The sequence below is a fragment of the Camelus bactrianus genome, chromosome 7 (genome assembly GCF_048773025.1).
Source record: "Camelus bactrianus isolate YW-2024 breed Bactrian camel chromosome 7, ASM4877302v1, whole genome shotgun sequence".
In the NCBI taxonomy this organism is placed as follows: domain Eukaryota; kingdom Metazoa; phylum Chordata; class Mammalia; order Artiodactyla; family Camelidae; genus Camelus; species Camelus bactrianus.
Genome location: NC_133545.1, coordinates 62,492,987 through 62,513,477, shown reverse-complemented (window position 1 = coordinate 62,513,477; position 20,491 = coordinate 62,492,987). Strand labels below are relative to the sequence as shown.

The following is a 20,491-nucleotide window of genomic DNA, read 5'->3' as shown; positions in this document are numbered from 1 at the left end:
TGTGTGATTTCAGGGTATTTGTTGATTGGGGAAAGGGCACAGATTTTGGTGATAAACTGTCCTGAATGTGAACCCCTACTCAGCCGATTCTCTATGACCTTAGGAAAATCACCTAGCCTCTTTGAACTTATTTGTTTCATCTGTAAAATGTCCGGTTTATAGTAAACCTATAATAAGCAGCAACTAAATATGCACACTTTCTCATACACAGTAGATACTAAAATTTAATCATCAAGAAAAGAATGAATGTCAAAATTTCCAATAAGGTTTAATTCATTTTGAATTGGCATTATCACTGCCCCTTCTGACTCACCGTGTCTTATCAGTGAAGTGAATTTTCTTGGGTCAAATTACAAAGGGGACCAAGTTTCAGATTATATGCCTTTTAAAACAAACGACTGAAAGAACGTATAAATATTATTCATAATCTCAATGAACAGTGGAAAACAACATTTAGAAGTAGGGTATGTTTTCTAGCAGATGAGACGTGTATCTGTCTGTTACAGAGAGGAAATGATTCATGCATAGTGGAAGATGGAAGATTTCGTTTAGTTACAGTACTTTCATTGTACTAAAAATATGAGGAAGCCATGGATCACCCTAGAGAACATCTCTGTAACCTGCATTTGACCTGCAGCTATGCTTTCCCTGCTATCTTTCTTGATTAGTAGAGGAATTTTCCATGTTCATAAAATGACCTTTCAAAAAATATTACCCAGGGGTGTGTTTGCTGTTTTATACTTGCACTCCATGTTCAGTTCTAAAGCTGTTATCTGTTAAGGTACAAATGTCAATTTATCACCTTATAATTACCACCCATTCAAATAACCAGATTAAGCAGAAAATCGATGAACTGATTTGCTTTGTAAATACTAATTGGGTGATCACGTACTAAATACAAAGGGCTGCATTAGATGCCTGCCCCTGAAAATAAATATTAAATGTAAGTTAGTATGTATGATCTTAAAATATAATAGACATATTTAAATTATATTATATATTTTACAAATTTATATTATAATAAAATAATATGTTTATATTATAAATTCATTATACAAATATATCAAAACACAACTTTAGAACTATTTATAAATAAATATACATCCATATTCTACATACTACCATAATGGTCTTTGCCTCCACAGGAGACAAGCTATACAAATGCAGGGTCATGAAACCGAGAAGTTTATCTCATTTTACTGGTAGGAGGCAAAGCCAAGGGCAATCATTTAACCTTCACTAGAATGTTGGGAGGTGGTCTGACTAACCTCCTCTTAACAGATGAGAAGTAACTGATCCAGGAAAATACAGCCCGCCTGGTAAGTGGCTAAGCTGGTCTTGTGACTCCAATGAGCAGCAAGCAGAAGCAGTGTTTTAGAGAGACTGATATGGCAGGCACTCACTAGGTCAACTGGGAGGGATGGAGACGAAGCTGGGGATGCCAATGCGGAGGCCAGGTCACGAATGAGATGGCAAGGACCTGCACCAGGTGGACAAGGAAATGGGCAGGGATGCAAAGATGTTTAAGGGAAGGTGATCAGAACTTGGTGAAAGACTGAACATGACTTTAAAGGAGAAGGATGATTTGAAGTTTGCATTACTAGCAAAGCCAGGCTGAATGAGAAAGGCAGAGGAGTGGGAGACTAGGAGGAGCAAACTGGAAGATAATTTAGTTTTAAACATGCTCCTTGATAATAAAAGTAACATATAAAATAAAAGATATGCAAAAAGGTAGCTAAGCACACCTAGAGATGTACCTAGGAGTATTGAAAGCATATGTCCATACAAAAACTTGTACATGAACATACATAGCATATTCATATTCGTAACAACCAAAAAGTAGAAAGAACCCATATGTCCATCGGCTGATAAAGGGATAAACAGAATGTGGTATAAGCCATACAACAGAGTATCATTCAATCATAAAAAGAAATGAAGCACTGCTGCAACATGGATGACTCTTGAAAACATCATGCTAAGTAAAAGATGCCAGTCACAAAAGACCACATATTGTATGATTCCATGTACAAGGAAGAGGCAAATCTACAATCAGAAAGTAGATTAGTGGTTGCCTAGGAAAAGGGCCATGTGGGAAAATGAGGAGTGACTGCTAATGGGTATGAGGTTTCTTTTTGGGGTAATAAAAATATTCTAAAACTGACCGTGGTGATGGTTGCACAACTCTCTGGATATACTACATTGAAAACCATTGAACTGTAAAATTTATATTGGTGAATTGTATGGTATGTGAATTATATGTCAATAAAGCTTTTTTTATTAAGTAGTTAAAATTATATTTCCAAGCAAACATTTACAAATTCAGTTAAAAAAACTGCTACGAAAACTGCTTTAGGGTTAAATATATGAAAGGCTTAAGTACATGGTATTAAAGAAGAGCGACAAACACTTATTTTACCATATATTCAATCAAGGACCCACTTGGAGAGAGGTGCTCTGGAAGTTCTGAATAATCTAGTAATTTGATCTGAATCTCCCCCAAACACCTGATTAATCAAATTAGGATTAACTGATAAACAGAAATGTCTATGTATGAAAAAAAGACACTCTTACAAAAACTATCTTATACTTTCCTCTGGATGGTGAGATTATGGGTGATTTTTTTCCTGCATTTTTCTATTATTCTGTACTCAGCATTTTATGAGCACCAGTTCCTCTTAAAATCAGAAGAAAATCGTCCCAACATGGCTACTTGCCACACACTGCATGTATTAGATCTGGTCACCTCATCCCCTACTCCTGCGCTAACCCACCACTATCACTCACTTACTTGTTGGTTTCTGCAGCCAAATCAGAAGCTCTCTGAGGACAGGGCCAACCTTACTTGCTGCTATATCCAGGGCACATAACTTTCTGTCCATAATTGGCACTCATTGAACACATACTGAATGGTTACTGTTTCTTCCATCAAGAAGGCCTTCCTCTCTCTTCTTTCCATAAGCTTCAGTCCCTTACGCCTCAAATTTCGCTTCCTTGGTTCACCTCTGGGTAATGCAACTGTGAGCATGTGTGTTTGCACAGATACACGTACATATGAATAGACGTATACACAGTCAGGGCTGCAACTGGATTTGACCGATATTGTCCTATCTAGTTATGCTGTATGAGTCTGTGACACTAGACAGTATCTGCAAATAATGGGTACTTAAAAATCCAGGCAGCCTGACAATCAGTCCCCTAAATCTAAAATCTTGCCAAAACCATCAGAGAAGCAGCAAGAGGCATACAGGATAGGAAATTTGCCTGCAGGTGCTTCCTTCACCCAAGTATGCAGGACAGGGATGGGCTCCTTGGAAGACAAAGAGAGAGAAGTGTTGAGCAAAAGTGTAGCAAAGGCAGAACAGGGAGTGAGGGATTACAGAGGGTGTGGAGGGGAAAGAGGAGCTGGAAGGAAACCAGTCCAGAAAGGAAGAAGGCCTGCTGGGAAAGAGCACTGGAGAAAGGGGGAAAAAATAAAAAATTAAAAGGCCAAGTAATGAAAGGGAAGGACAGGGGCAAAAATGATCTGAGATGAAGTTCTGTCATGGAGACATACACTGACAGGAAAAAGCCTCTACCAGGGAAGGGAGGTGCTACTTACAGCACAGACCAGATGAACACAAGTCAGAGACTGTTGCCATATCTGTCCATAGCAGGGGACTCTGAGTCTCGTAATTTCCTTAAAAGTAAATTGCTGAATTAATTTTCCCTTGTTACCAGATGTGAATAATTTATTTCTCCACAGAGGGTTCATATTTACTGGACTATGAGTAACTTCCTTGAGAGAGAGAGAGAGAGAGAAGCAGAGGAAAACCCCAATGGTTTTCAATGCAAAATTGCCAATTACAATTAAACTAGAGCTCCAAACCACTTGAGATTTCTGAAACATTACAAAACTTACAAATTAACATATTTACCCACATAGTCAACTTCATATATGACTAAAGAAGCCTAAGTGGCCATTAGGACAAAAAAAGCACTTCTAATATCACTTGAGCAAATGTTGAGTACCTAGTATTTGCCAGAAATCACTACTTCTTGTCTATACTTAATTTGAGAACTGCCTTTCTGTTCTCTCAGTGCTCTCTCTTCCTGTCTTAGTCTACTTGGGCTAGCATAACAGTACCATAGGCTGGGCGGCTAAAATGACAGAAATTTATTTCCCACAGTTCTGGAGGCTGAGAAGTCCTAGATGAAGGTGCCAACAGGATTGATTTCTGATGAGGATTCTCTTCCTGGCTTGCAGATGGCCACCTTCTTGTTGTGTCCTCACATGGTGGGGTTAGAGTAAGCTCTCTGGTGTCTCTTCTTAGAAGGGCACTAATCCCAACATAGGGGCTCCATCCTCATGATCTCATCTAACCCTAACTAACTCCAAAGGCCCCATCTCCAAACACCATAAAATTGGGGGTTAGAGCTTCAACATCTGAATTTTGGGTGGACACAAACATGCAGTCCATAACACTTCCTCATATTACTAATACCTTTCATACATTTAAAGTTAGAAAGCTGGGCGGGCATGTTCTCGTCCTACAGAACAACACACAGAATTAGTCTCATTCTGTGTCTGTGATCTAAGTATTCATTTCATATACTTTCTGATAATTTTTCTTGCCAAGTTGCATTTATTACTCTTCCAATGCCTCCCTTATCTCTTGCTCTCCAATCACAGTGCTCAGGGAGTTCTTAAGGCAGGAAGGACATGATCACGTATTGAGCACTTTCTAAAGGCTGGGCTCCTAACTACGTTACTGCATTTTCATTCTTACTCTAACCCTAAAGCAAGACAACTAGCAAGTACTAAATAACTTTGCATTTGAAAGGAAGTTTGCGAACCAGGAGAAGAAACCTGAGTCAAACCTAAGAAGTGATAACTTGCAAGGGTGAAGCATTTGCATTAGTATTACTAACTACCAGGAAACTGAAGGCACATCCAGGGTCTGGGACTTCCATGGAATCAACTTTCTCACCACAGGCAATAAGCCTCTTTAAAAGTCAGACATCTTAGGTTCAATGTCCTGGGGAATGCTGTCTTCTGTCTCTTCATATAATCACAGAGCCTGGATGACTCTCCTCCTCCTTTATGGAAATTCTAGTTGTAATACACACTGTACTTTACGTTGGGCTTGGTATTGAAAAACTTTAATGATGACATGCTGGAAGATCATTTGGGGCAAGGGTGATGGTGGTGTGTGGAGATATTGAACGGATTATCAGAGATTACCAGGAATACCTGGTAAAATCAGTGCCGGAACTGATTAGTCAGACTTTGATTACCAACTGGGCTCAGGGCTTATCAATGACATTCACTCTGCAAAAGAAATGTGAACTAGAGCCATCACTTAACCAAACTAGAACCTCACCATACCTTGTAACAAAATCACTCTGTCCCACAATCCCTAGTCTTTATACAGTGCTTCCTGGGAGAGAAAGAAAACCTGTATCAGGGAGCTGATGAGTGAGAACCTTAGCACCCATGTTCCTTAACACTGGCCATCTGGGTAGGGCATGGGGACAGGGTGACCAGTGACCAAATGGCCCAGTTTTCCTAGGATGGTCCCAGTTTTAGCACTACAAATTTTGTATCCTGGGAAACCTCCTTGTTCCAGGCAAACTAGAATGGTTGGTCGCCCTACGCAGGAGACCCAGTACAAGAAGTTGTAGAAAGGCACGTTTAAAAAAAAAAAAAGAATTATCTTAAAAAATTATCTTGCTTTTCATTATAGGTTATTACAAGAGAAACTAAGACACCATTGTAAGTCAATAATATTTCAACTAAAAAATTATATTTGTTACTTCATACGAGCATCTGCCAAAACAATAAGAATGAAGGTGGTCCAGACAGACAGGTTTCATTCTCACTGACTGTTACTATGCAATAACAAACTAGACCATTGGTAGCTCCCTCTTCATACCATAATTCAATTTGTTATCACTCTCCTGTAGCAAAAGATTTGTAAAACTATATCCATCTTGCCAAGGGAAAGAGCACTGCCTATGGCTTAATCCACATGGCTAGTAACAGTCTGAGGGAAGTGCATGGTTTAAAGAGGAGGCCACCAGCACAGGCTGGAGCTACTCACATATCTAGCACGACAAAGAGAATCATCTTGTTCAATCTGATTGATTGATAGGAACAGGCTGCGAGCTGGGTTGAGAATGATTCTGAAGTGCTATCTAAGTGCAGCAGGAGACAGTGCTGTGATTAATCAGCAACATAGATCATGGAAAACAAACTAGCCACGTGAACCAAGGTGACCCAGGTAAGTCAAGTTTTCTCTCAGAGGCTGACGTCAAAGCAATATGCAAGGAATAAAAGTTAGAAAATGTACAGGTAAGCCCATCTAACAGCGACATACTCCAACAGCAAATATTTCTTACATTACGGTAACAAAAATGTGGCTTTCAAAACTACTTACTTTTTAATCTTTGAATCCACTGGTCTTGTTTTTGACACAACAACTTTGCCAAAGATAGTCTTATGGCTGTAATGTGGGAGTCTTTGAGTAGATAATCATGATCACCTCCACGCGCATACGCACATGCTTTCTCCTGCACAAATACCCTCATATTGACATCAGCCAGCTGTCAGCAAAATGACACGTAATCCAAGGCTGAAAGTTTTAATGTTGATTTTAGGGGAGCATAATCACCAGAAATTTTCTGAAACAGATGTGTCTGTTGGTTGAAGTGGCTTATTTTATTTTATTTTTTTTAAGCAGCTTTGCTTAAAAGGGAACCAAAAGCATCACTCATATAGTATTACAAATGATCCAAAAATATCCTCAAATTGGATTCAATCATTGGTTAAAAATACTCCAAACAGTGGAAAACTGATTTTCTCATTTTTTCCTTAAAAAAAAATCTGCTTAGTATTACAAGTATGAGCACCGGCCCTCAAATATCAGTGAGGCTGTTTACATATCTCTAGGATTGAGAGATTAATGTGGTGATCAATTAACAAAAGTTAGCATTTCTTTTCTCGGGATAAAATTTTACTGACCCAAGAGCCAGTTTAACTTTTTTAAAAGCTTACTTATTGCACTTATATTTTTAATGATGGGTGGTGACTTTAACAAGTAAATTTTTTTCTGATTATGAAACATACATGCATTGGAGAAAATTTGGCAAATAGATAAAAGTAAACGGAAGAAATACAAATAGCTAAAATGGGATCTCTAAAGGTCTCTTCTCTTTCATACAAAGATGGCACCACACTCCAGAGCAGGATGGGAACCCTGGCCATGCAGTCCTTGGTTTGGACAAGAATAAAGACACAAGACAGCAGTTAGCAGTTGTAACAAAGCTGTGATGGAATATGACTGAAGCCTCTATGAAGCAAAGAATCAAAGACCTCTTAAAAAAATATGATTTGCACACACATTTCTACCTACCCTTTCAGAGTTTATATCTTATGACCAGGAGCAATAAAAACCTTCTCCTTTATTCCTTTCTAAATGGTAAAGACAACTGGTATCCTGTATGAATATAATATTCTTATCCAGAACATTCTGGGTAGAATCCAATCATGTGTGATAACTCAACGATTTAGCACAGGAAGCAAAGCCCACAACATTCCTTAGAAATTTCACAGACTATCTAGACAGAACAGACCCATTTGAATAGGATTTTTTTTTCTTCAGTGATATTTGAAGAATGCAGTTTTTCATGGTGGACACACAGGGTTTGTGACGGATACAAATTCAGAAAGGAATAAAATACAATTAAATGATTCAGAGTCTTGCTTATGCTTCCACAGACCTTATTTCTGCATGGGTCAAACAAAGGAAAGTTGGTGTTTGACAACTGTAGATGACTCATCAGAGGAAGTTCTTACCATATGGACATGCTTGTTGAAATAAAGCTGGTTAACAAAGCCAGCCTTTTTTCTGCCTGTGGGCCAGTGAGGGTTTCATTTTAGGAAATGGAAGTGTCAATGTGGACAAACTGTCCTAAAGTATTTATAGCATAATGTGGAGTTTCCTTAAACTGCCTTTGAACAAAGAATATGTGAATGGAAAAAAAAGACCCGAATTTCTTTCACTCGTGTCATTTGAACTGTATTGTTTGTTTATAAAACCCATTTAGCACTGTGACGTGCACAATGTGATAGGAAAGTGGGACAGCCACAGTGGGACGTGTTAATGGTTTCCCAATTAATTCTAAGAGCTCCTACTCATTAAGGATGCCACGACTTAGTCATATTCATTGCAGACATTTTCTCTAAGATTACCATATGCTTTTTAACTTTGCGCTGTTTTTATTTTTTGGTGGAACAGTCTCAAAGCACATGTTTTGTTTGTATTGTTTGTTTTTTGTGAGGGAGACGTAATTAGGTTTATTCATTGATTTCTGCTTGGAGGAGGTACTGGGGATTGAACCCCAGACCTCCTGAGTGCAGAGCATGCGCTCTACCACTTAAGCTATACCCTTCCACCTGCACTGTTTCTATTTTTTGATGAACAAAGGTTTCAATTTTTATATAGTCAAATATATTAATGTTTTTCTTTGTGACTTTTTAACACTTTGAAAGTTTATCTCCATTTTAGGGTCATCAATATTTTCTATAGTTTATCCTTTTATGGTTTTATTTTTAATATTTAACTCTTTAAGCCATCTGCTACTTGCTCTCCTGTAAGGAACAGGGAAAATCTAATCAGATCACCATTTTTCCCCCCCTCAACAAGTTGATCAGTTACTTTATCTCATTTGTTGAACAAGCTATTCTGTCCTCCAGGATTTGTGATTTATGATAAATTATATCACTTCCTAAACTGGAGGTTTTTCCCTGGCCTCTCTGTTTTGTTCCATTAATGTCTGTCAGTTCTTCTGCGGGAACCAAATTGTTTTTATTACTGTAGCTGCACAATGCATTTTAGTGCTTGGTGGTAGGATTTTCCCTTCATGACTTTTTTTTTTTAAACCAACAATTCTTGGCTATTTTCACTGGTTTAGCTTTTCTGAATGCATTTTAGAAAATGCCACTGGGATTCTGACTGGAGTTGCATAAACCTGTAACTGAATTTGGAAAGACCTTGTATCCTTTGAATATTCAATCTTCTCATTCAGGAAAATGTTTAACATCTTGCCAATATTCAAATATCCTCTACATAGGGGTAGGTCTTTTATATCTCTCAATCAAGTTTTACTGTTTCCTTGATAAGGGCCCCACACATTTGCTTACATTAGTTACAGTTTTGATTATTACTGGGAGTGAGATGGAACTGCTACCAACTGGAGAAACTGTCCTTCTTGTCTGAGGTCATGATCCTGATGGTTCTCTTGGATCAGAGGTTACCTTAGACTTGAAAAGTGGAAGCAGAAGGAAAAGAAGGACATTTGGGGGATGGTTTATATTCATAGCATGAAGACGATGAACCTCCCAAAAATGCTCTAAAGGTTAAAAAAGCATGCAACCTCAAGAACCGGGGGTTAGTGAAAAAGAGAAATAATGTGCTAATAAGCTCTGAGTGATGACTCATTGCATTGGATCATTGTTGGGAAACCACCTACTAAGCAGAATTTAGCAGTTAAGGTGTTATTTTTGGTGCATGATTACGGCTACTTCCTCTTGGGAAAAAAAAAAAAAAGATTAAACCCCAGCTCCCTAAAACACATGAAAATGCTCATCCTGGCAGACCAGCCTATCAGGTAATGATGCTATTTCTAGAACAGGGCAGGCTTGTGTCCCCTTGTAGAGCCTTCTTTAGAACAAGACAGAAGCACTTAGCCATGTGTAATGGAAAGGAGTATAAACCAGGAGACAGAAGACCCAGCTCCTAACGCGGGCTCTGTAACTGATTAACAGATCACTGAGTGCAGGCAGGCAGGCCACTGAACCTCTGCTCATCTGTTAAAGAACAGATATCACAGTTTCTGTCCCACTCTATGCCACAGATGTGCTACAAAAATGATCAATTATGTGACGAATCAGAACTGCTGAGGAGTAAAATGAGCTGCTTGGTAAAAGTAACACCATTATCAAGTAGCAAATACAATGAACTCTCACTCATTCCAAAGTTACTCATTTTTGCTTCATACTGTATTATATTCTATCCCGGCCTCCGGCTCCCTTTCCCTGCTGGCAGTTTCTTTTCCTTGTTTCATTACGGTTAAATACACAAAGAAAAGTCAATGCTATTGTTTTGGACCTGTTACTGGACCAAATCTCTGAATTTAATTTACCCATGATATTCTGCTGTGACACTTACAAAGGTCACTGGCTCAGAAAACTTTAAGATGATGTAGCCAGGATAAGGACAAGTATGAGGGAAAATGCGTCTCTTCATTCAGTAAGGCTAATTAGAGCATCCCCTCTACCCTCATCAACTGATTTTTAATATGGTGTTTTCCTTATGTTGATGAAGAAACTGAGGTCCTGCAAGATTAAATGACTTGCTCAAGATTTGATAGTTTGTTCGTTCACTTGTTCATTCACTCATTCCTTCAGAGAATATACACTGAGTGTCAGATGCTGTTCTGGAGGCTAGGAATATACCAGTAAATGAAATACACTCCCTCTCTCTGAATGCCTTAATAAACAGTTGTTAGAATGTGTCTTTCCCTGATTGGTGGTGAGTTTGAACAGTTTTATCCTTAGGCTTATTTACCATTGGTAATACTTCTATGAATTTCTGCTTCTCAATTTCCAATGAAGCCAGATCATTTTGCTTAATAAAATGGAATGGGAACTATAGGTATGACATGTTTTCCCTAATTCTCACAAACAACCCTGAAACATAGGCAGTACTCTCCACATTTTACAGATGAGGAAGCTGGGGCTCAGGAGAGTTTTGTAATTTAAACAGACGCAGTCATGTATGTGGTAAGTGCAGAAGCCGGAATCAACACTGTTAATCATGATTTCTTATTGATGCTATTTTATCATATATTTAAATGCAACCTACCACAGCTCATTTACAAATATGTCACTGAACAGACATTAAGGTCAATCTTTGGCCTCAGTACAAAGCACTTGATTTATTTGTGAAACAAGTGAAATAGGAATGAGGAGGTTGGAGGCATATTTTGTTTATGGTCTGTTTGCATCACACATTCTCTAGAAAGGTACTACTCTATCCATCATGCATATGACTTTACAGCTATGAGAGAAGGACATTGTGGGCAAGAAGTCTTATCTCAACCATACAAATGAAGCATCTGTACGGTAAGAATTACTGTATATTTATGTATTAAAATTATAGATTAAAAACTTGAAATATATATTAAAACGCTTCTATAATGCAAAATATGTTGATATTGTATAAAAATATATCAAAAAGATTAGAAAGAAGGATATGACGAAGGTGTTATGAATATGCTATCTATGGGTTACAGGTAATTTTCATCCTCCCTTTTTTGCTTCTCTGCATTATTCTAAATCAAACTTCCTAAAATTTTGCTAATGTGGTACTTTCTAAGAAGAAAAATTCAATAAAAGTTGTTAAAAGTGAAAAGTAAAAATCCAGTCATGTTCTGCCATCCCTAAAGTTATGGTCTGAGAAAAAGATGAATAGATAGGCATTAAAATAAAAGCTTTGGGAGGTATAGTTTTAATATACTTGAGACTATGTGGACTGGGATTTCAAAATGTAGAACAGATAAACAAGATCGTACCGAGTAGCACAGGGAAATACATACAGGATCTTGTGGTGGCTCACAGCGAACGAGAATGTGACAATGAATGTATGTATGTTCATGTATAACTGAAAAATTGTGCTCTACACTGGAATTTGACACAACATTGTAAAATGACTATAACTCAATTAAAAAAAAAAAAAAAGACTATGTGGCCACAAGGGGCTGTCAGGTTACACCAGGTTTTACACACTTGACTAAACTGAAGATTTAAATTGCAACTGAACATTTTACTCAAAAACTGGTTCTGAATTCAGAAAATACCCGGTCAGATTTTAGATATTAAGCAAATAAATGTCTACTTTCTAATTATCAAGTATAATTACTTAATGACCACCTATACTTCTTGATCATCACTGGTAGGCTTGGCACTGTAACTGAGGAACACATTTTCCTTGAAAATGGAATTTAGATTCTTTCAATCTGTAAAAGAACTTCTGACCACATCTGGCTAGATTAAAACTCTGCAAGGAACTTTAAGGAAGTAGAAAAGAAACCTTAGCCTTAAGACTACTATTTTAAAGAAATTATGAAGATAAAAACCAGGGCATCCTAAAAAAATGTTAGGTAGGTAAGTAACCTTTCTTCAACATTGACAGCTATGAATGATGACAGATGCAATTTACCAAACAAATACCTCTTATAGGACAGGGGCTGCTTTACTCTATTCTCCATGTATTATCTCATTTGATTCTAAAAACACTCTGCTAGGTAAATATCATTATCCTCATTTTAAAAGAAGGAACTGAGGCTTAGAGAGGTTAAGTCAAAATCAAATATCAAATTGTGTAACTCTAACATCTACTAGGTAATAGACAGCAGACAGTACCCCCAATGGCACACATACAGGAAAAGTACACAAAAAAGTGAGGCTCAAAATAAATTAAAAACTTGAAAGGTTGTACTGTGTTCATCTCAGCTAATTAAATAGAGCCCTTTAAAGCTTACAAAGCATTGTGGGTGACAGTATTTAATATATTTAAAATACAATATTGACATAATTTGATAATGCACGTTGTATGCTCTGCTCATAAAATGCACTTTCAGATTATGTAGCTTTACACATAAATAAAATGCACTTTAGATTAGTTTGGTTTTGAATGTTAAAAAGTCTAAAAGAATATTAAAAAGTCTAAAATACATTTAAATTTAAAGTTTATATGGTAACTGAACTGCTCTTCTTTATTAATTTACCAAAATATACTATATATGTAGTATAACTTTGGCGCTTTTATTTTATTTTATTAAACAATTTATTTTAAAAGATAAACCTGGCACCCTTCCTACAAAAGTAGGAAGGCCTTGATACCAGGGAAGAGTCTGCGGGCTGCACATGGAGCGGCTGAGGAACACGGCCACACCAACCCCACGGCCCCTCCCGGAACAACGTTTTACTGTCTCATGTTTAACTGATCCACTCATCTAAGGATGAACTTTCCTGGTACCTTTCCCCACTTGTTTGGGAGTTCTGCCAATGCCCAGATAGAAAGATGCTTCAGAGCCAATGTACGGTTTACTTCAGAGTCCTGCTTTGTAAGGCTTGGGCTCCGACAAGCTGCAGCACAACACACCCTGTGTGGACCATGCAGGCTGGCCAGACCCCAGTGCTGCTCTGCCAGCAGCCAGTAAGTGACCCATGAAGGCAACACTAAGTCTCAGCCTTAGGTTCTCTGGTTTACTCCTTGACTGCCCCAAGGAATATCACTTACATATTAAATTATAATTAAAAATGTCCACATACAATCCAGCAATTCCACTCTTGGGTATTTATCTGAAGAAAGTGAAAACACTAATTTGAAAAAAAAAATATGTACCCTTATGTTTACTGCATTATTATTTACAATAGCCAAGTTATGGAATCAAACTAACTGCCCATCAACAAATGGATAAAGAAGTTGTATATATATACACACACCACTACTATAGTACATATATACACACACATAGTACAATATTACTCAGCCATAAAAGAGAATGAAATCATGCCATTTGCGACAACACAGATAGACCTAGAGGGTATTATTCTTAGTGAAATAAGTCAGACAGAGAAAGACAAATACTGTATGATTTCACTTACATGTGGAATCTAAAAAACAAACATAACTAAATAGAAACAGTAATAGATACAGAACAAACAGGTGGTTGTCAGAGGGGAGGGGAGTAGGGAGAGAAGAGAAATAGGTGAGGAAGAGTAAGAGGAATAATCTTTCAGTTACAAAATAAATGAGTCATGGGTATGAAATGTGCAGTGTGGGAAATATAGTCACTAATTATGTAACATCTTTGCATAGTAACAGGTGGAAACTAGACTTATCATGGTGATCATTCTGAAACGTAGAGAAATATTAAATCACTATTGTTGTGTACCAGGAACAAATATAGTGTCGTAGGTCAATTACACTTCAAAAATAAACAAACAAACAAACTCATGGAAAAAGAGATCAGGTTTGTGGTTACCAGAAGTGCGGGGGTGGGTGGAGGGAGGGGGAAAAGGATGAAGGCAGTCAAAAGGAACAAACTTGCAGTTATGAGACAAATAAGTACTAGGAATGCAATGTACAACATGATAAATGTAATTAACACTGCTGTAAGTTATACAGGAAAGTTGTTAGGAGAGTATATCCTAAGAGTTCTCATCACACAAAAAATCTTTTTTTGTATCTTTAATTTTGCATCTATATGATGATGGAAGTTCACTAAACCTATTGTGGTAATCATTTCATGATGTATGTAAGTCGAATCATTATGCTGTACACCTTAAACTTACACAGTGCTGTGTGTCAATTATATATAAATAAAACTCGAAGAAAAAAAGAAAAAATATACATAAATTAAATACATTTTCCCTACAAGTGCTTAAAAATGTCTTTTAACTCCCAGAGTTAACCAGGAACCTTTATCTTCTGTTCCTTTATAGAACCATTTAATTTTTCAGCTCACTGAATACATATTTCCTACAAGTTTTTTTCCTTTTTAAAGGATTAAAAAAAAAATCTCAGAGCTTTGGTGAACACACACAGAGAGCTGCCAGTCTAAAAGTTCTCAAAATAAAAACAGCAAATAGAAGACACTGATTGCTAAGCACTTCTCAGTTACAACATGCATTTCTTAAAAACTAAAGAATGGGGCAACATTATTGAACATTTGTTCTGGAAAATTCAGTCAAGAGGACTATGGGGTAAACTCTTGTGACATAATTTGGTGACCAGACCTCTAGCTTCTTTTGTGTATCAGTGGTCTGAGGAGCATGTTAGGAAGCTGATAAAAATAGCTTCAGTTAAACTCCAGTCTTTCTCTTCCCTCAAGAAAAGCTTTCTTGCTCAGCAGTGTTACTGGAGAGCTGGGGCTTGGTACTTAGAGCTTTCCTGTTCTCACTGGAAAATTGGAGTCAGTGCCTGAGGCATCACCACGCTAGCTTCATGCCTAATGATCACACCAGACTGCAGGCTTAAATTGCTCTGTACAATTTCCTTTGTCTCCCCCTCTTCTCTGTAATTTTTTTTGTTGTTGTTTCGTTGTTATGGGTAGTGACAGTTTCTGGTTTCTTTCGTTTATCAACGGTTTCCTTTACCACAGCCTCTATTCCTCTCGCTGGAAGCCTGGCATGGCTGGAAGCTGGAAGAAAAACCACAACTGAATAGCCTGGCACTTACTTTAACAGTCATTTCCAACCACAGATTAATACTATTACTGGATTTGACTAACGGCTCTCAATCAGCCCAACTGTCATCACTTGAGAACATGTGAGCCAGCGGAAGCCAAAGAGGAAAATATAAGCAAATCCATATCATGGTTATAGCTTTACTGATTTCTCATCTTTTAAATTCAAAGACACCTCTCTGAATATACTCTTCCTGGTTCTCCTTAATAACCAGTATAACGTATGGATCAGGAGATAATGCAAACTGTCGCTCCTACTAGCTGGAGGCTTACGTCAGCTGATGAGGGTTGCCACGGGCACCAGCGAGCTGAAGAGGGCAACCTGCCCAGTTGCCATGGAGTGTGTGTGTGTCCCACACCTTGCCCTGTCACCTCCGGAAAATGCACTGGATGCTGGTGTTCAAGCCTGTTAAGGACCCAGCATTAGAGATCAAGTGAAGAGGCCCTTGTGGAGGTTCTGTGTTAACAGTGCTCAATGCTGGCCTATCACATTCAGGACCAGGTTTTTCTCTTCATCATTTACCTGGACAGACCAGACTCCAGGTCTAGCAAAGGTGATAGGGTTTTCTGATAAAGACTAGAAGAGGATGGTATGATGTATGACGTGGTCTCTGAGTGGCTCAACTAAAATCAGGGTCTGTCCCAACTTGGGGCTTTCTGCATTAACAAAAACTCCATCATGTAAGTGTGAAGATTTTGGAAAACTGTTAGTGGTCCCCATCTTTTGGTCCTGACAGAATCTCACCTACTTGTGGAGAGCAGAGGATATGAATGACTATTATTTTCTTATTAATGACTGTTGGGTTCTACTCTGGGTGTTTCATACACATTCATCTCAATCTTCCTCCTTAAAAAATGTATTGAAAGGCATGTGTTTAATATACCACTGGTGGGAAAATAAAGTAGAAAAATCTTTCTGGAGGGCAATTTGGCCCCATGCATCAAAGGCCTTAGGGTTTTGATATTCTCTACCTCACTATTCCACTTCCAGGAATTAGTCCTAAGGAAAAAGTTGTGGGAATGCGGGAGACTAGTCATGAGAACGTACATCACAGCTTTGTTTTAAAGAGGCTTGTGAATTTCATTCACTCAATAAATATTTACTACTAGCTTACTAATTTTTAAATACAAATAAATATTTTCTCATGTATTTTTACATGAGAAAAATAGCTTACAAAAAAGCATGAGCTCATTTTTTGTAAGAAACTCAATGCTATATAGGAAAAACTATCAAAAGACACTTGGTAGGCCATTAACAATGGTCATCTCTTGGTCACTTGTTTATGGTTTATTTTTCTTTCTTCTTTTTTCTCCTCACCTTTAAAACTCTAAGTATCTTATAGAGAGCCACTCTGAGATTATATAAATTTCCCAATGTGCATAATATGTTCGTTCAAAGTTTTAGCATCCATTGATGCCTTTCTAACTCTGTCATTCTATCTAAATTTATTAGTTGGCATTCTATTGTAAGAAAGAGCTTTCTCTTCTATTTATTTATCCATTTATAAGTATGGACTCAAGGATTTTTGTTTTACTCAATGAGTTTAATCCATTACTATAATTATAGATTTTGAGGCTCAAATTGTTTCAGAATTGTCTAGTGGTCCCTTTAAGCTAAACTCTGTGCCCTTTTGACATGTTACCATTATTATTACTTGTTAGCATTGTCTTCCTTCTACAGTAAGATGCTCTAGTTATACTCTTTACTCATATTTTAAAAAATGTTTTGTAATAACATGTATTATTTTTGTTAAATGAAAGAACAGAATACATACTATTTTAAAAATAAATCTTACATTAAATGTTAAGATTTACTTTAAAAGTCCAGATTGCTGACCCTACATGGTTCAGAAATATTAAAACCAATAGGGCTCTTCTTTGAGCTCCAGTTGAGATGGAAGAGGGCAGCATCTGCATTACAAATCAGTATGAAAGGCAATTATGTCCAGCAAGGTCATTAAATGCCTAAGTCATTTCTCTTTTCTTGATCGAGACCGGAGAGCCAGCCACCTAACTCCATGTATGAAAGGGAAACAGTTCAAGCACATTCTGTTCAATTAATGTCTCACAGCCAAATATCTCCTTGTTTCCCCCTCAGATTATTGCATAGAAAGATGGTGAGACAAAATCATTTTCATTTGTGATTGAGTTTCTTCCTGCTGACTGTTTGGAGTTTCCCTATGAGCTGGTATGAGGCACTGCTTCCTGAGCTCAGAGCAAGACTCTCTGAGGACCAATGCACCCTGGGGACTGCACTCTGGACTCCGTGAGGTACTAAGGAAAACAAAACAGGAGCCCCCAGTTCCTCCCTGTCATGGAGTTAGTAGTCCCCTCACCCCAGCATGCCCTGCCTGGTTTCTCTCATCTTATTACGTGGGTTTGCTGAAACTCACTGTATGCTCAGCTCCTCACCAGCCTCCAGGATCAGTTCTAGCCTTGTGGTGACTGTGGTGAGGTGGAGGGGAAGAGACACAAGGAGCCCTGCGACGATTAGTCATTACTTCAATACTGAGTCATTTGGCCATACCGCCCAGTTGGCTGTGACCTCAGTTCATGCTTTGAGCCCTTAGGCATGAGGCTCTGTCTACATCCCAGTACTTCCGGTCCTGGGCTTTTCGACTCTGAATTCTTCTAACGTCTGATGTTACCTCTGACAAGAAGCCACCCCTTCTATCATTCTAGAGAAACGATACAGCAAGTTACTTCCACAAAATGAACAACAATAAGAGTGGCTAAGTTTTACTAAGCATATGCATTGCGAAACAAAGCTCAGTGCTCTCCATGCACTGTTTTATTTGACCTCAGATCAACACTAGGTGGGAAGTCTCTATTAATATCCTCATTTTACAGTTGAGGAAACTGAGGTTGAGAGATGGTTAATAAGTCACCACTACTCAGTGACAGATACAAAACCAAATGCTCCAAAGGCAGTTCCTGCAACCACTTCTCTAGACTGCATCCTTCAGACATGGAAACTCATAGTGGACCTGGGACTCTGAGCGAACAAAAATTCCAGTTTGTTTTAAAGAAAAATTCATGAATGGAAACCAGCCTGGTAAGCTGGATGTTGAGATCAAGTAGCATGCTTCATTTGAAGCTCAGAAAAGAAAGGGGTGACTCCCAAAGAACCATGAGCTGACTAAGAACACGAAACAAGTTTGCCACATACGACTTCAGCAGTTCATTCATTCCTTCAGCACTTTGGGGAGCTGGGATGAGCTCTCACTGTGCCGAGTGCAGGGATGCAGGAATGATGGAGCTGACATGTTCCCTGACCTTGTAGGGCTGATGGCTCAGGTAGGGAGGAAGAAAAACAATCATTAAGTGGTGGTGCTATGAGGAAAACAAGATGCTCTGGTGAAGAAGAAAAGAGTGGTCAGGAAAGGCCTCTCTATGGAGGTGACATTTAACCTAAAGGATGAGACAGAGAATCAGAGCTTATGAGGTCTATTCACCTCCCTTTATTCTTTAGTAATAACTGGAATTTTCAAGTATTTTTCAAGGGTGTTTACAACCTGGACAGATCAACCACTCACTGCCTTACAACCTGTATGCTTTATCACCAATGCTTTCTCCACCCAGTTCAAAACATCACAAATATGATACAGACAAGATTTTACATTCAGTCTAGAACTACCCTCACTTTTTATTTTTTTTTAAATACAGAAAATCACTTCAGAATCAGGGACAAGAGGAAAGCTCTTTGTGTTTTGCAGAGTTCATCCAAGTGTACTATTCGTTTCTTCCCTGTGGAATTGTCATATCAGCTTTAGGAAAGATGATGAAAGAAAAGAAATGGGCCCAGCAGATCCTAAGGAAACAAGGCCAAACTTGCTTTACATGTGAGCCCGTGGGGGGAGAATGGAAGGCAAAAGCAGTGAACTGGGTCCAAATTTTTTTTTATATCAATGCTGCGTAGTGGTCAGATGAGACACTCCAAACCAGAAGGCATTTTAGACCAGTAGTGGGGACTTCTGACGCGTCTTCTCTGCATTTCTGGAAATGGTAGTTTTATTATCTCACAAGTAGAGACTCTGTAGAGTCTGCTGAAGGTAACAGCTCAGAAGACCCAGGGTCTGTCTTTACTGGAATCCAATTGCATTTTATCTGGGAGAAGGGATATGTGGGGTTGGGACCGGGGGCCATTTATAGCTAAGAAAGGAATATTTTTGATATTTAGAGAATTCAAGTCATGCTCATTTTCTGTGTGTGCAAAGACTGTGATAAAATGGTTGTGTACTCTCTTTATGGAACAATTTGATGTTCTGAGACCCTCTACTTCCTGGCTTCCCGAGGTCTATTTTTTCCTCCACCATAATATTTCCTCTGACTACTGAATAATTAACCCTCATGACTAATCTTGTCTCACAGGAAAAACGCTTGTGAAATCTGCTCCTGATGCACATAATAAATGCAGAAAGCCATATTAAGTAATGCGTACAGTCTGAGAAGGCCCAGATTCCCTCCCCAGGGCCTGGTCCGCCCTGAGACAGAGGGTGGGGAGCTGGGACTCTGATTACTGGGGCAGCCATTTTATTGTTTCACAAACACCCAGACCTCAGAGGTTTCTTCTCTCACACAGAAGTGACGCGGGGCAGCTGCTCTCCTTTGTCTGCCAGTGGCACTCCACACCAACTGACCAAAGCTGTCACCACCCGAGGACGCCAACGTGGACCTCCAGATTGTGAGGCCACAGGGTCAGATACGTGGCCTGGCGCTGCGCCGTCACCGCGCCGCGTATCCAGAGAGGCCGGCAGCCGGGCAGAGCCTGCTCCGTGACAGCTTGGCCACCTGTCTGCGAGGCAAGACAAATCTCATTTCATGAGGCTTGGCATGGAAAGCAAATTGTCCACCCCTGTGTCCAAAAGCACTCGAGTGGTGGAAAGAAGAGAAGAAAAGGGCAGACCCCAAGTGTGGATGTTAAAGTGGATCTCTTCGGGGAAGGACCTTCTGGTTAATCCGGTTTGGAATCGAGGTTGTTTTCAAACAGCTCTCATCCATCTTAAGCTGCATTTCCCAGGCTTTCAAGATACTTCTAATGAAGTAATGCAATGCCAAAGAAATGGCATCATGGGGCTTTGCCCTTTCCTGCTTTTAAAAGGCCATCAAAACCATCACTCCCTAACATACCCAAACAGGAAAAAAAGATGAGGCTTATCTTGTTGTTAAGCTATTGTGTTACCAGCATTTTGGTGGC

General features: G+C 38.8%; 1 protein-coding gene across 6 annotated transcripts in view; it reads right to left on the bottom strand.

Annotated features, from left to right (window-relative positions):
* CDK6 (cyclin dependent kinase 6) overlaps window positions 1-20,491 on the bottom strand; it is a 215,676-nt gene that overhangs the window by 23,730 nt on the left and 171,455 nt on the right. The gene's annotated exons all lie outside the window — the stretch shown is intronic.